The sequence below is a fragment of the Armigeres subalbatus genome, chromosome 3 (genome assembly GCF_024139115.2).
Source record: "Armigeres subalbatus isolate Guangzhou_Male chromosome 3, GZ_Asu_2, whole genome shotgun sequence".
In the NCBI taxonomy this organism is placed as follows: Eukaryota; Metazoa; Arthropoda; class Insecta; order Diptera; family Culicidae; genus Armigeres; species Armigeres subalbatus.
In genome coordinates this window covers 286,330,302-286,345,598 of record NC_085141.1, presented here as the reverse complement: position 1 = coordinate 286,345,598, position 15,297 = coordinate 286,330,302, and the positions used below count along the sequence as shown (strand labels likewise).

General features: G+C 37.9%; 1 long non-coding RNA gene across 1 annotated transcript in view; it reads right to left on the bottom strand.

The window, feature by feature from the left end:
• LOC134220167 (uncharacterized) overlaps positions 1-15,297 on the bottom strand; it is a 261,467-nt gene that overhangs the window by 158,500 nt on the left and 87,670 nt on the right. Inside the window, exon 3 of the long non-coding RNA XR_009981789.1 lies at positions 7,688-7,712. This is a non-coding gene — a long non-coding RNA (uncharacterized LOC134220167). The remainder of the gene's footprint in view (positions 1-7,687; positions 7,713-15,297) is intronic.

Below are 15,297 nucleotides of genomic sequence, written 5' to 3'. Positions count from 1 at the left end.
TTCGACTTCAACAGTACACGTGATATGCTTCGTCATAAGTTTTCGTCATTCTTTTCTAACAGGTGTCCGTAATACTGTGAAGATGAATGTAGATTATTGATTGTTATTTTTTGTTCTATTTTTATTTTGTTTTACTTCTATTTGCCGACCTGATTTGTATCTTTGTTTTTGTTTTATATTATTACCAACATCATTGGGGCTATTTTAAGCCTGTTGATGGATAAATAAATAAATAAATGAAGTAGCCTTTGCGAAACAAATAACCTGGTACCTACATGAAAATAGCCGCACCTAAAGTGAGCGAATCCGTATAACTAATATTGTCAATATCCTGGGTTCGTGGCTATATAATTTTTATAATACTTCTGCGATTATTCCCGCGAAAAGTGTGTGAGAAGTAAACGTGATGAAACGAAATAGGATTTTTTTCAAATATGCACAATTTTCGTTTATCTACGTGAATAATGTTCCTCACCATAAATAACGAAAACAGATTATTTGTGGGGCTGAAGAATGCTTGCTTTGGTCTCATCATTACGAAGAGTCGAAACCCTGTTCATAACTTTTGCTCAATTCAAATTATGTGGACATAAATAATGCCTTGAAATATTATTCCAACTGGCTGTTGGAATTGAAAAAATCTAAAAATCGCTAGCTCGGATGGGAATTCTAAAACCATTTATAGGATTTATTGGACATACATCGGTGTAAGCGATTCAAAGTCGACTTTCTAGAAACAAATTAGTGTGCGAATTCAGGAGATGACGAGTTCTGCTTTAATCAGTTAGAAATATCGAGTCGCCCGGTTAGTTTTAGGTGTAACCCACTTCTATCTACCACTAGTTCCTCATACGCAACGGTGAATAGGATTTCACGACCTTTTCCAGTACATGTCAAAAGTTATTTCAACATACGTTTAAACATTCTTGGTTTTCTAACAGAGGTGATGGAAGTAATAATTATGCTTATAGTTTCTTTAGATTACGAGATTTAAAACTTGATTTAATGTTAGCTTGAAGTCCCATACAGCTTGTAGTCGGAACATGCTCTCAAAATGATGCTAGCTACATTATCAATATTTTTGAAGATACTGTGAATGTATCGATTATCGTTCACTATTTTTGGCTTCTGAATGATTATTAGTTTACAATTAAACTTCAAATAAAAATAATATCAATTCTTTGCAATGAAATTGCCATAGCATCATTCTATAAATGAATATGTACAAGATAGAGTGGTGACCCGATTTTCATAACGTTCAAATTCTGTCTGCCCCTGCCCCTCTCGGACTGTGCACATTGAGGTTGGATCGCAAGTCCCATGCTTCCATCCATTGGTTCCTTGTGCAATTGCGATTGTTCTGGTCAATCACGGAGAAGCAACTACGAAATGCACGGTCATCATGCTCATGCTCATTTTTTTTGTAAATAATTTTATACTAAGAAATAATACTGAAAACAAATAATGATTCTAATTGTCGGTTGCTTATTACTTATTTCAAGAATTTGGAAGTCTAAAGAAGAAGAAGAAGAATTATTCTAAACTTTTGGAAGTCAATATGGCAATCAAAAACTATTACCGTCAACTGGGGGGAAGATGATCATTGAGGTGAAGATGATCATTTGATGTGTCAGTCAAAAGTAAGGGTATGCGATAATACACTTTTTCCTAACGAAACGAAACGAAATTTAAAATGTCTGTGTTGATTCGAAACGAAACGGAACGAAATATAGATTTACTTTCGAGACTTCGAAACGATACGAAATCAAGGTCCATTTAATTAGAAATTTTGCGAAACGAAACGAAATTTTAATTTTTTTTTCCGCGGAATTTTTATTGATTTGATTTTACATTATGTACGGTCTAGACCAACATTTGAAAGGGGCGTCACAGCCAAAATTCAATCCTTCTGAATCTTCGTCTACATATATAGCTATATATGTAGACGAGGAATCAGAAGGAATACATTTTGGCTGCTACGCCCTTTTCAAATGTTGGTCTAGTTATGATTTCATTTTTTCAAAGTCAAATAACTGCTTTGCAACCCGAATCTGATCAATTTTACATTAGTTCAGCTTTATATCAGTAAGTATATAAAAATAAAGGAATTGCGGGATTTTTTTTGTATTCAGATTCAAATTATGTTGAAACCCTTATTTGATTATGCTGAGGCGGTTTTATGGTATTGAGCTAACTCAAAACCAGAAAATTAATGCAATTTTTTTATCTAGTGGGATACTCACTTATATATCTGCCAGATAGATAGCACGCAGATAGAGAATTGTTAATAGCATACATTTGCTCGCCAGACGAATCCTTTACATCTCTCTTCTTCTTCTTCTTCTTATTGGCATTACATCCCCACACTGGGACAGAGCCGCCTCGCAGCTTAGTGTTCATTAAGCACTTCCACAGTTATTAACTGCGAGGTTTCTAAGCCAGGTTACCATTTTTGCATTTGTATATCATGAGGCTAGCACGATGATACTTTTATGCCCAGGGAAGTCGAGACAATTTCCAATCCGAAAATTGCCTAGACCGGCACCGGGAATCGAACCCAGCCACCCTCAGCATGGTCTTGCTTTGTAGCCGCGCGTCTTACCGCACGGCTAAGGAGGGCCCCACATCTCTCTAAAATATATGTATTTCAAGATATGTATTTCTTATTGTGTTTCAGAAATGTGATCGCAAAGGTTTGCCTTTCTCATACAAAAACTTGTTACAGAAGAATATCATTTCCTTCCAATTTCAACCTTTTTATAGGAAGCTCGGAGACCAATAGTCTTTTACATAATCAACTCGACGAACCAAGCTGTTGTCTGTTTGTCCTTGTGTATGTGTTTGTGCATATGAGGCGTACAAAAATTGTTGTCAAATTTTCATCCTCAACCGACTTCAATTGAGTGCAAGAAACAGCTGCTGTGGACAGTATGAGCCGGTTACGCCCCTACAGTCAATTCAGGATTAGGAGAGGAAAATTAGTTTGACACTCATTATTATAAGAGACCGAGGAATGCTCTGCATCTCCGTGAGCGCCACGGGAAAGCAATCTTTGTTTTATTGAAAGGTAATTCATTCGAAGCCACCTTGGTAAGCAACTAAATATTTATTATAAACGAAGTTATTTTGAAAACTCGAAGAATAAATCCGTGTTTCAATTTAGACATCGAAGAATAAATCCGTGTTTCAAATCAATCCAACGCAAAATAACTTTTATGGACCCCTCGATTCTTGTTATTTCGTGACTCACCAAAACTGTCATAACTCCAACATTTCTCAACCGATATCAGAGGTCAACATATCGTCAATTTGTAATAATAAAAATGGAAGCAGCCGTATTGAATTTGGCCGCCATCTTAGATTTATTTTGAAAAATAATTTTTTTGCTAGGTTCGCAACCACCGATTTTAAATACTAATACATCGTGGGAAAGCTAAATTGTGCTTCGTGTCCAAAAATCTCAGGTCTATAATAGTCCTTTCAAAAGTTATGTGCGATTTGCCATTTTACTATTCTGGTTTGAGGCATAAGAGGTGAAGAAGTTGGCATTTAATAAGGAAGTAGCGCTCTAAAAATACTTCACAAAGGCCTCATAAATCTTGTCGACTTAGAATGGGATTATGTAGTAAGTGTTAATTGAAAAATTTGTATAACATTAAGTTTAAACAACTTTATGATTTTGTTCAGCGGCGCAGCCAAATTTTTGATAATACACGACCATACGAGACAGTATGGACGAGAACAGCTTCCCTGGGAAGCTTAACAGACTGATCAAAGCAACGGTGGATGGTGTGCAAAACTGTGTGAAGATTTCGGGCGAACACTCCAGTTCGTTCGAATCGCGCCGGGGACTAAGACAAGGTGATGGACTTTCGTGCCTGTTGTTCAACATTGCGCTAGAAGGTGTCATGCGGAGATCCGGGTGTAACAGCCGGGGTATGATTTTCAACAGATCCAGTCAATTTATTTGCTTCGCGGATGACATGAACATTGCCGACCGAACATTTGCAAAGGTGGCAGAACTGTACACCCGCCTGAAACGTGAAGCAACAAAAGTTAGACTGGTGGTGAATGCGTCAAAGACAAAGTACATGCTTGTGGGCGGAACCGAGCGCGACAGGGCCCGCCTGGGAAGTAGTGTTACGATAGACGGGGATACCTTCGAGGTGGTCGAGGAATTCGTCTACCTCGGATAATTGCTAACGGCTGACAACAACGTTAGTCGTGAAATACGAAGGCGCATCATCTGTGGAAGTCGGGCCTACTACGGGCTCCAGAAGAAACTGCGGTCGAAAAAGATTCGCCACCGCACCAAATGTGTCATTTACAAGACGCTTATAAGACCGGTTGTCCTCTACGGACATGAAACATGGACAATGCTCGAGGAGGACTTGCAAGCACTCGGAGTATTCGAGAGACGGGTGCTTATGACCATCTTTGGCGGTGTGCAAGAAGACGGTGTGTGGCGGCGAAGAATGAACCATGAGCTCGCCTAACTCTACGGCGAACCCAGTATCCAGAAGGTAGCTAAAGCCGGAAGGGTACGATGGGCAGGACATGTTGCAAGAATGCCGGACAGCAACCCTGCAAAGATGGTGTTCGCTTCCGATCCGACAGGTACGAGACGGCGTGGAGCGCAGCGAGCGAGATGGGCAGACCAGGTGCAAAACGACTTGGCGAGCGTGGGGCGTATCCGAGGATGGAGAGATGCGGCCTCGAACCGTGCATTGTGGCGTCAAATTGTTGATTCAGTGTTATCTGTTTAGATGTTAACTAAATAAATGAAAAAAATATACGATACAGTATGGTTTGAGTCTAAATATGTTTCGAAATTCCGCGGAATTCCGTAAAATTTCGTTAAAAGCTAGTTTTTTCTAGCGAAATTTTTGTAATTTTACGAAACGAAACGAATTCAAGAAATCAGATTTCGCCATGCCAAAATTCCGCGGAATTTCGTTTCGAACCACCTGGAACGAAATTTTTCGAAATACCGCATATGCTTAGTCAAAAGTGCCAATTTTTTTTTATGAAACGGTAGTCAACAATATTCTCCATTCAAGTAATGTTACCGTTAGGTAGAAATCCGAGTTTTTCCATTATAATCATAAAAATGCATTTTGTGGAAGAAAGAGATAGATAGTCATAAATGACGCTATTTTCGTTGCAAATATTGACTTCGTAGACTTCTTTACGTAGTAAATTCAACATTCATACAAATAACCTAGTGTATTTTGACTACTAGGTCATAATGATAGCTGTCTTGATCAACTTCACCCCAAACCAGATTACTCAAAAAATGTGTGATAATTTAATTTATTTTAATAAATGCGAATGCATTTCAGAAAACTAAAGTTGTTGATTATTGCAACGTATAGCAGTACATTTTTTGAAAATATTTGTTTCGATTTAAAATGTAAACACACATTGTTATTGCATGTTTTGTCTTAAAAATGATCATCTTCCCCCCAGTTGACGGTAATTGTGATTTATTGGTTTATATTTGTGCTATTTTGACCTCACAAAAGAACTTTCTCGATACATTTTATAATGGGCAACAAAGGCATCATCACCACTAGGTGGATTAATCTGGGTTCTATAGCTTCTTAACACTATTTTTAAGGTGAAACTGTTTAGAATCCAAATAAATTTTGTCTCGCATTTTCGAAGGCACCAATCTCAATAAAGAAGCAACGAATAACTGTCATCTTTTTATTTTGGCTTTGCTACGTCGCAGCAAGCATAAAATGAAAAGATGACAGCTGCTCGTAGCTTCAGTATTGATAGTGGTGCCCTTGAAAACTCTCTTATCATTTTTTTTTCCTCGATAATTTTTCCGTGTATGTATGCTGTTTACTGGTCCAGGTGCAGCGCTGTTGTTTTACTAATTTGAAATACAATTCGAAAACGAATCAATCTTGCGAAAAGGTACACTCACAATTTATGCAATGTGAAATTTGTGAAATTGTGAATTTAAAACTCCTTCGGCCCTTATTTTTACAAAGTGTCTTTAGAAATTGCTGAATTTACACGAAAAAATAAGAAATGTTCATAAGAAATTCGTTTGAATATTTCCTTGGAACAAACGAAAAGAATCCTAGCAAATACTAAAACTCTTTCAGTATTGAAGATCAGCGGTACGACAGATTTTGAACAGCGATGTGATGATGCACACATTTTGGCGGCGAGCACCTTATTCGGAAAACACAAAACCAAGAGCTTTTGTCACAGGAGCTTTAGAAATTGTCAGTGCCTTCACATATTTTTTTATATGTTAGTGTAAAAAATAAAAAATCATTTCTTAGAACCTTCAGCAGATTTTCAATAATGTTTTGCTTTATTTTTTTCTAAATATGACAACCACCCTAGCCTCCGGTCTCGCTTGCGGTATCGATATTTTTATTGGGGCACTGTGGAAACAAAATGACATATTCCGAAAATTTATTGCAGGGATTTCACTCCGAGTCCAATGATGTGTGTATACAACCGGCCCGAAAAATCACATTATCGCCGACCGATCGACCAGCTGCAAAACGGGGCCTATCAATATCATCCGGTTACGGTTCAATTGCCACTCGAGAGGATAAATATTAATACGGGAAAATCCTCACCATTGTGCGTGCTGTCACCGGTCAGGAAAGATATGTTTATTTTTGCAAACCAAATCAAACGGAACGGTTTGACTTTGCATTAAGACCCGACAGCTCAATTACCCGTTTCTGTGGAACCGAATGATACAGAAGCTCTGCGCTCTTGACAGGGCCGGAAGTTCGGCAAGTTCCCATTTCAGCCCAGTTCAGTCAATGAATGCCCTGTGCGATAAGCTTCGACAACGAGCGACGGGTAGTGAGGATGTAGATTTCGCGAGATAATGCTGCACATTATGGGGGCAATCAAGAGACTCTGTCTGCAGTGATACACAACGATGGCGACGATCATCATCGTAATCATCGCGAACGCACGCACATGGAGCAAATTGAGGGGGACATCAGCATATGAAAGTAATAGTCGGTTAGCCTAACAGCCTGACACTGGATATGCCGAAACAAGATTCAGTGAGCAAGAGATAGGGTAGGGAAAGAACGTGACACTCAATGTCACATAAACGTCCATAAAAGTAATTTATGTACCGAAACACTCAATTAGGCGTATATTCATACAGAAATAAAAACGCCAGTAATCGCTGTCGTCTTCTAACATCATCATCAGCGTTGCTATTGGGACTGAGAGTGTTGATGGGACGATCCGAGCTGATGCCATGTTATGGGTTAGTAGACAAGAACTGCAACAACAGTAGCGCTATGGCTTGAGTGCTGGCTTATGACGACTGGAGATGTCTACGCTTTATCTGTATGGCCGTGAGTAGATAATTCTATTCAAATGATGATTACGCGGATTAGCTTTATTGATATAAAACTAAGTTGCGGTTTTTTGATTGACTTAAATTGACTTTTGATTGAGTTAAACTTTTGGAAGATGATTCAAACAGTCATTTATAGTATAAAGATTGGAATACAAGACGAAACGTATCACTTGCTTTAAAATTGGTGTTGTTTGGTGTATCTCACCCCTTCAAAAGTGCTTTCAAGTACACGATTGATACTACTTATAATCTTACAATCCACAGCGAAATACTTTGCTAAAATAATGACATTTACATAGTTGTCGTCGGTTTAAACGTTTGACTTACCATTATTAATTGAATTCCAAGTAATCTGTAATAAAAAAGAAACATTTATTTTAATTATGAAAGTTTGCTCAACTTATTAATGGCATATTGAAAAAGGTCATATTAATGAATAATGAAACATCCGCTCTAAGTGCGCAGCTCGCAACCTGTCATCAGTCACTGCGTGTTCATGCGGACAGTCCCTTTGGCTCCCGGCCAATTACACGTCTAAACACCGTGATAAAACTTGTTAACGCCAATAATTTATCGGCAGCAATTTTTCACCGCACCGGTTCTAAAATCTATGCAGGAAGCCTGGTCCGATTCAACTGGTTTCGCACATTTATTACCATCTGCGAAGGGAGAACCACTCAGTAACAGCCAGCGCGCTTGCAACAACGAGAACAACAACCATAACAGCACCTTTGCACGCTCATTAAAATCGCCACCGAGCAGAGTCGTCGCCAATGACGGATCGGATCAGAGTCTGGAAACATGGTCCAGTATCGAATTCCAACATCCCGGTCGATGTAGTCGCACTGCGTGAACGAACATGCGTTGTTATCAGACTCATAAATATTGGAGTGCAGCAACAACTTGCTCGAGCGGCATCCCTCACTTGGAGGTGTTCGTTTATCACGTAAGACGGGTGATGGGTTCTCAAACTTAGAGCTGCAACCCATTCGAATTTTGGATTATACAATATAGCAAACAGTATTCCAAGGCTTCATATGCCAAATCAAATATCAAGAACGAGTTGTCTGCGATAATGAAGATCTATCAACGCACTTATTTTCTCAACGAAGCAACGGCAACGAATCAATCCAAATCCAATCCAAATCCAATCCAAATCCAATCCAAATCCAATCCAAATCCAATCCAAATCCAATCCAAATCCAATCCAAATCCAATCCAAATCCAATCCAAATCAAATCCAAATCAAAACCAAATCCAAATCCAATCCAAACCAAATCCGAATTCAATCCAAATCCGAATCCAATTCAAATCAAATTCAATCCACATCCAATCCAAATCAATCAAATCCAACCAAATCAATCAAACCAATCCAAATCAATCCAAATCAATCAAACCAATCCAAATCAATCCAAATCAATCCAAATCCATTCCAAATCCAATCCAAACCAATTCAAACCAATCCAAACCAATCCAAACCAATCCAAACCAATCCAAATCAATCCAAATCAATCAAATCAATCCAAATCCAATCCAAATCAATCCAAATCCAATCCAAACCAATCAAATCCAAATCAATCCAAATCAATCAAATCCAATCCAAATCCAATCCAAATCAATCCAAATCAATCCAAACCAATCCAAATCAATCCAAATCAATCCAAATCAATCCAATCCAAATCCAATCAAACCAATCCAAATCAATCCAAATCCAAATCAATCAAATCCAAACCAATCCAAATCAATCCAAATCCAATCCAAATCAATCCAAATCAATCCAAATCAATCAAACCAATCCAAACCAATCAAATCCAATCCAAATCAATCCAAATCAATCCAAACCAATCAAATCCAATCAAATCAATCCAAATCAATCCAAACCAATCAAATCCAATCAAATCAATCCAAATCAATCCAAATCCAATCAAACCAATCCAAATCAATCAAATCCAATCCAATCAATCCAAATCAATCCAAACCAATCCAAATCAGTCAATCCAGTCCAATCAGTCAAACCAATCCAAATCCAATCCAATCCAAATCAGTCAAATCCAAATCAGTCAAATCCAATCAAACCAATCCAAATCAATCCAAATCAATCCAAATCAATCAAATCCAATCCAAATCAATCAAATCAATCCAAATCCAATCCAAACCAATCCAAATCAGTCAAATCCAGTCAAATCAATCCAAACCAGTCAAATCCAATCCAATCCAAACCAGTCCAATCCAGTCAATCAATCCAAATCCAATCCAAATCAGTCCAATCCAATCCAAATCAATCCAAATCCAATCCAAATCAATCCAATCAATCCAAACCAATCCAAATCAATCCAAATCAATCCAAATCCAATCCAAATCCAGTCCAAACCAATCCAAATCAATCAAATCCAATCCAAATCAATCAAATCCAATCCAAATCAATCCAAATCAATCCAAACCAATCAAACCAATCCAAATCAATCCAAATCCAATCAAACCAATCCAAACCAATCCAAATCCAATCAAACCAATCCAAATCAATCCAAATCCAATCCAAATCAATCCAAATCAATCAAACCAATCCAAACCAATCCAAATCAATCAAACCAATCCAAACCAATCCAAATCCAATCCAAACCAATCCAAATCAGTCAAACCAATCAAACCAATCCAAATCAATCCAAACCAATCCAAATCAATCCAAACCAATCCAAACCAATCAAACCAATCCAAATCAAGTCAAATCAGTCAAATCAATCCAAACCAATCCAAACCAATCCAAACCAATCCAAATCAATCCAAACCAATCAAACCAATCCAAACCAATCAAATCAATCAAACCAGTCAAACCAATCAAATCCAATCCAAACCAATCAAATCCAATCCAAACCAATCAAACCAATCCAAATCAATCCAAATCCAATCCAAATCAATCCAAATCAATCCAAACCAATCAAATCCAATCCAAACCAATCCAAATCAATCCAAACCAATCCAAACCAATCCAAACCAATCCAAACCAATCCAAACCAATCCAAACCAGTCAAACCAATCCAAATCAATCCAAACCAATCAAACCAATCCAAACCAATCCAAATCCAATCCAAACCAATCCAAACCAATCCAAACCAATCAAACCAATCCAAATCCAATCCAAATCAATCAAATCCAATCCAAATCCAGTCAAACCAATCCAAATCCAATCCAAATCCAATCCAAATCAATCCAAACCAATCAAACCAATCCAAATCCAATCCAAATCAATCCAAACCAATCCAAATCCAGTCAAATCCAATCCAAACCAATCCAAATCCAATCCAAACCAATCAAACCAATCCAAATCAATCCAACCAATCCAAATCAGTCAGATCCAATCCAATCCAAATCAATCAAATCAATCCAAATCAGTCCAAATCCAGTCCAGATCCAGTCAAACCAATCCAAATCAATCCAATCAATCAAATCCAGTCCAAACCAATCCAAATCCAATCCAAACCAATCCAAATCCAATCCAAACCAATCCAAACCAATCCAAATCCAGTCCAAATCAATCCAAATCAATCCAACCAATCCAAACCAATCCAAACCAATCCAAATCCAGTCCAAATCCAATCCAAACCAATCCAAATCCAGTCCAAATCAATCAATCCAAACCAATCCAAACCAATCCAAACCAATCAAATCCAATCCAACCAATCAATCCAAATCCAATCAAATCCAATCCAAACCAATCCAAACCAATCCAAATCAATCCAAATCCAACCAAATCCAATCCAAATCAATCCAAATCAATCCAAATCCAATCCAAATCAATCCAAATCAACCAAACCAATCCAAATCAATCCAAACCAATCCAACCAATCCAAATCAATCAAATCCAATCCAAATCAATCCAAATCAATCCAAATCAATCCAAATCAATCCAAATCAATCCAAATCAATCCAAATTCAAATCCAAACCAATCTAATCCAAATCCAATCCAAATCCAATCCAAATCCAATCCAAATCCAATCCAAATCCAATCCAAATCCAATCCAAATCCAATCCAAATCCAATCCAAATCCAAATCTAAATCCAAATTATATCCTCAGCCAATTATATCCTCATGCTCCTCTTCTATCTTTCCTTTTTTGAATAGGAATCCAAATGTTCCTATTTTCATCTTTCGATCAATCCATTTATTTCAAAGGGAGTTTTTTTTTTCTTTACAGTCGAATATATTTTCTAGAAATGGCGCTTTCCACGCAAAGTTATCTGATTGAATTCTTTGCACCAACAAAAACTGTTACTACCTAACTTTCCTACCAGCTAGATTACAAAAAATTTTGAAACGTTTTAAACTATCTTAACTAATATTGAAAACGATGGTAATAATAAATTCTTCTGTTTTGTCATGCACATCAAAATCCAGTAAGTTCAATTCAAAAACGATTGAGATTTTTTTTATTGAAGCTTATGTGGAAGTTGATCCTTCACGAGGAAACCCCTGTTTCTAACAAGTGCAAATATTATCAGTCTGATTTGCTGAATGCATCGCAGCCATTGGCACAAAAAGTGGATATGAATAAATCACTCGACTGGGACGAGTTGTCGTTGTCGCTAGACCTGTTCAGCCGATTTCTGCCATAAAAAAAAGAAACAAACAACTTCGACATGCTTCAAATCGCACAAATAATTAGAAATTTACGGCACGTACTTGGCATGTTTTCAGAATATTGGTACATTCCACGAATCGTGCTGCACATTGGCTGGGAGTGATTTGCTCGCTAGAATAAGCTTTGGTTTAGAGAGCACTTGCGAAGCGTGAAGTTAGAATAAATCTTTTATTGCTGTGCTTGCATTATTCAAATCGGTATTTATGAACGAATAAAATGGAAACTAAGGCGATCTGTCTGTTGCGGTTCAACAGACGTTGGTTTTCACGACAATTCGAAAACAGCTTTGTTTGGATACAAAATTGTTTCTGAAGGCGTACCAATTCTTTTAATTCTATACTGAATCTGAAAAAAAAACTGCCAATAAAAGCGTTGATAAATTAATTACAATACAGTTTCATTTAAGTTTCATCAAATGTTGTACCTCACCAAATTCATTTACCCAGAAATGAATTTAAATTGAAGACAGTAAAAAGTTGTTCGGGTCTTTTCTCTTCAGAAATCTGGTATGTCGATATTATGGCAAATCTTACATGACAGCAATCAGCAACCGTTCATGGCACACAAATGGACCACATCCCGGCCAGCAGTCACTTGTCAGGTTCGAATTCTGATGAACGACATCGGCAGCAGATGGAAACTGGTACGTGGACATAATTTCTTGGAAGTTTCCACCGGTACAAAGATCCAGATTTAGTGCTCCGTATCTACACTTGGTCATTTTGTCTGGACCGTGATTGCAACGGCGACCGACGCACAAGCTTGCTCCCTATGGAGCCGACCGGTGACGAAAGTGCTCGATAATGCAATGCGGGTTTCCATGTTTCATATTACACTAACAAATAAGTACATTGCAACTATCACAAGCTGTTCTCGCTGGACTAAGCCGAACGGAGAAAAAACAAACAGCGCAGGAGGAGAGCAGCTTCATCCATTAATTTATGATTTTTATGTTTGCAAAAGGGGAGCAAGAGGGGAATAAGATTGATGGTTCGGGCTTCATTAGTGCCGATGCTGCGAACCGGTTCGAGCCAGGAGGTTGCAGACCATTTCGAGGAGAATGTTGGGTGATAAGTTGTCATCGTGGTGACAGATTTCCTTCGACTTGATCTGACAAGTTGCTGTGCAGGTTGGACGCGCAAATTTGGGATTGTTACGTCTGGACAGTGCTTCGGAAAAGTGCATCGTTCAGCGAAAGATTGATAAATAATGTCGCATAACTTTTCCAAAAGAGTGATATACCTACCTATCGAAATGAAAATATATATCAGAAGATCTATCAGGCCCTGCCTAAATTTAAATTCAAATGAATTATGAATCAAAAAATCTCTTGATCGGATCAATTTTTCTTATCATGTCATGATGTTTCTTAACGAAAGAAGCAATGTATATGATATTAGATGTGCCAAATATTTAGAAAATGCTGGATTTCTGAATGTTGTCATACTGAATTATTCAAAATATTTTTCTTCGTGCAACCTGTGCAGAACATTCTCATCACTTGTTGCGTTAAGGAATGATGGTGAGATGGCATCATTATCCCGTATCGCAATCCACAGCACCACGAACTGAGGGCCTAACTGGGCCCAACAGAGGAAAGGCTGCCTGACGATGAGTGTCACAATTTGCATGATCGCCCAGAACGAAGATCGCTATTGACAGTTTAATGACCGGATTGAGCCAAGAATTACTACCATCTGACTGCAATGGCACGCTTTTGTTCCTCTCCGGTTGTTAACGGTGCCACATTTCATCAGGTGTTGCTCAAGCTGTAATTATGAAGGCTTGACATTTTCTATGCCATTAATATTAGCATACATAGTGATGTTTGCCCGGAGGTCGGAATTGAGGCGTGCTGTGGCATTGAATTGTAACTTTCTCGCCGTATTACGGTGTTTCGCTTGCTCACTTGAAAAGACTGTTAGGTCTGCAATCTGACGCCCCTTGAAATCATGAAGAGTTTCTCCACTGTTTCCCACTCGAGGTAATAGAGCATTTTTTTGCCGTAACATCTTCACTGCATGAATTATTATTAGTTCCAATTAGGTAATCCATAAGAGGGCTAATGATATTTGCCACTTGTTTGTAAACAAAATAAAAACCAAGGTTTTCATCTACCGTAAGTGCAACTGAAGGCGTTTTTGCGACTATTTAGCCCAGTTAGTCTGAGTTGACTTCGCCGAACGAGATGGGCACTGGTATTTGGTGTTGAGAAAAACACTCGATGTTGAGAGGAAGGAAAGAAAAACTGAAAAACAAACCCACTTAAACAAGAGATCATAACCAGCGATGCGTCGTTCATAATTCGCGGATGATGGTGGGAACAGCAGTTATGCTCCAACGCCTCAATGGATGGAAAATATAAGTGCAATTCATTGTTTGGTAAGGAGCTATGGAAGATGATCCATAGAAACGGAATGTAGGAACTTACCAAACTGGCCTAAGATCCCATCATGATCGGCGGTGGAGTAAATTAATTATCTCTCATAATTGAAGCTTGAAGACTAAGAGTTCACTAAGATGGATACCACTTGGAGAGTAGACAAAATGTGACCATTGAAGTTGTATGGATGATTGCATAATCATTCTGCACTTTACCGCTTCGACAGAATAAGAAATTTTGAATTCTAATAAATAGTAGAGAAAGATGTTAAACACATTTTTCATAACATTAACGATAATTTTGATTTACTTAAAACAAATGTTCGAAACTACGAAACTATAGCTTTTTAAACTGCCCTTCTGTCTTATGTTAGTTTTTTTTTTATATTTCAAATTATCACAAAGCAGTCTATTTGGATGTATTTTATATAACATAAATTCGTCATCAGACTGATACAATTAATTGTTTTAATTTTGTCCACCCTTAGTTTTTTGGCCAAAAATAATAATTGAATTGCCCCAATCAATAAATTTCAAAAACATTTATGAATTGCCAACACATTTTAAAACAAAATCGGAGAGTTCAATCAAAGTTAATTGCCTATTTCCGGGGATTAAAACACCCGACTTGGACATTAATTTACAATGTTGTGAAAACTCATATGTGAATATGTACATTATGTGGAAGATATGGATTTGAAAAATGTATTGGAGGTAATCACTTTCCCATCGGTGTCAGGCCGTTTGGCCGAATGCCGTTTGGCCGAACGCCATTTGGCCGAATGCCGTTTGGCCGAACGGGTCGTTTGGCCGAATGCCGTTTGGCCGAATAGTTAAAAAAATTGACCTCAGTTTACGAGTGGTACTTCTTCCTTCTTCCTTCTTTCTTTCTTCACCCTTCCTCCTTATTCCTTCTT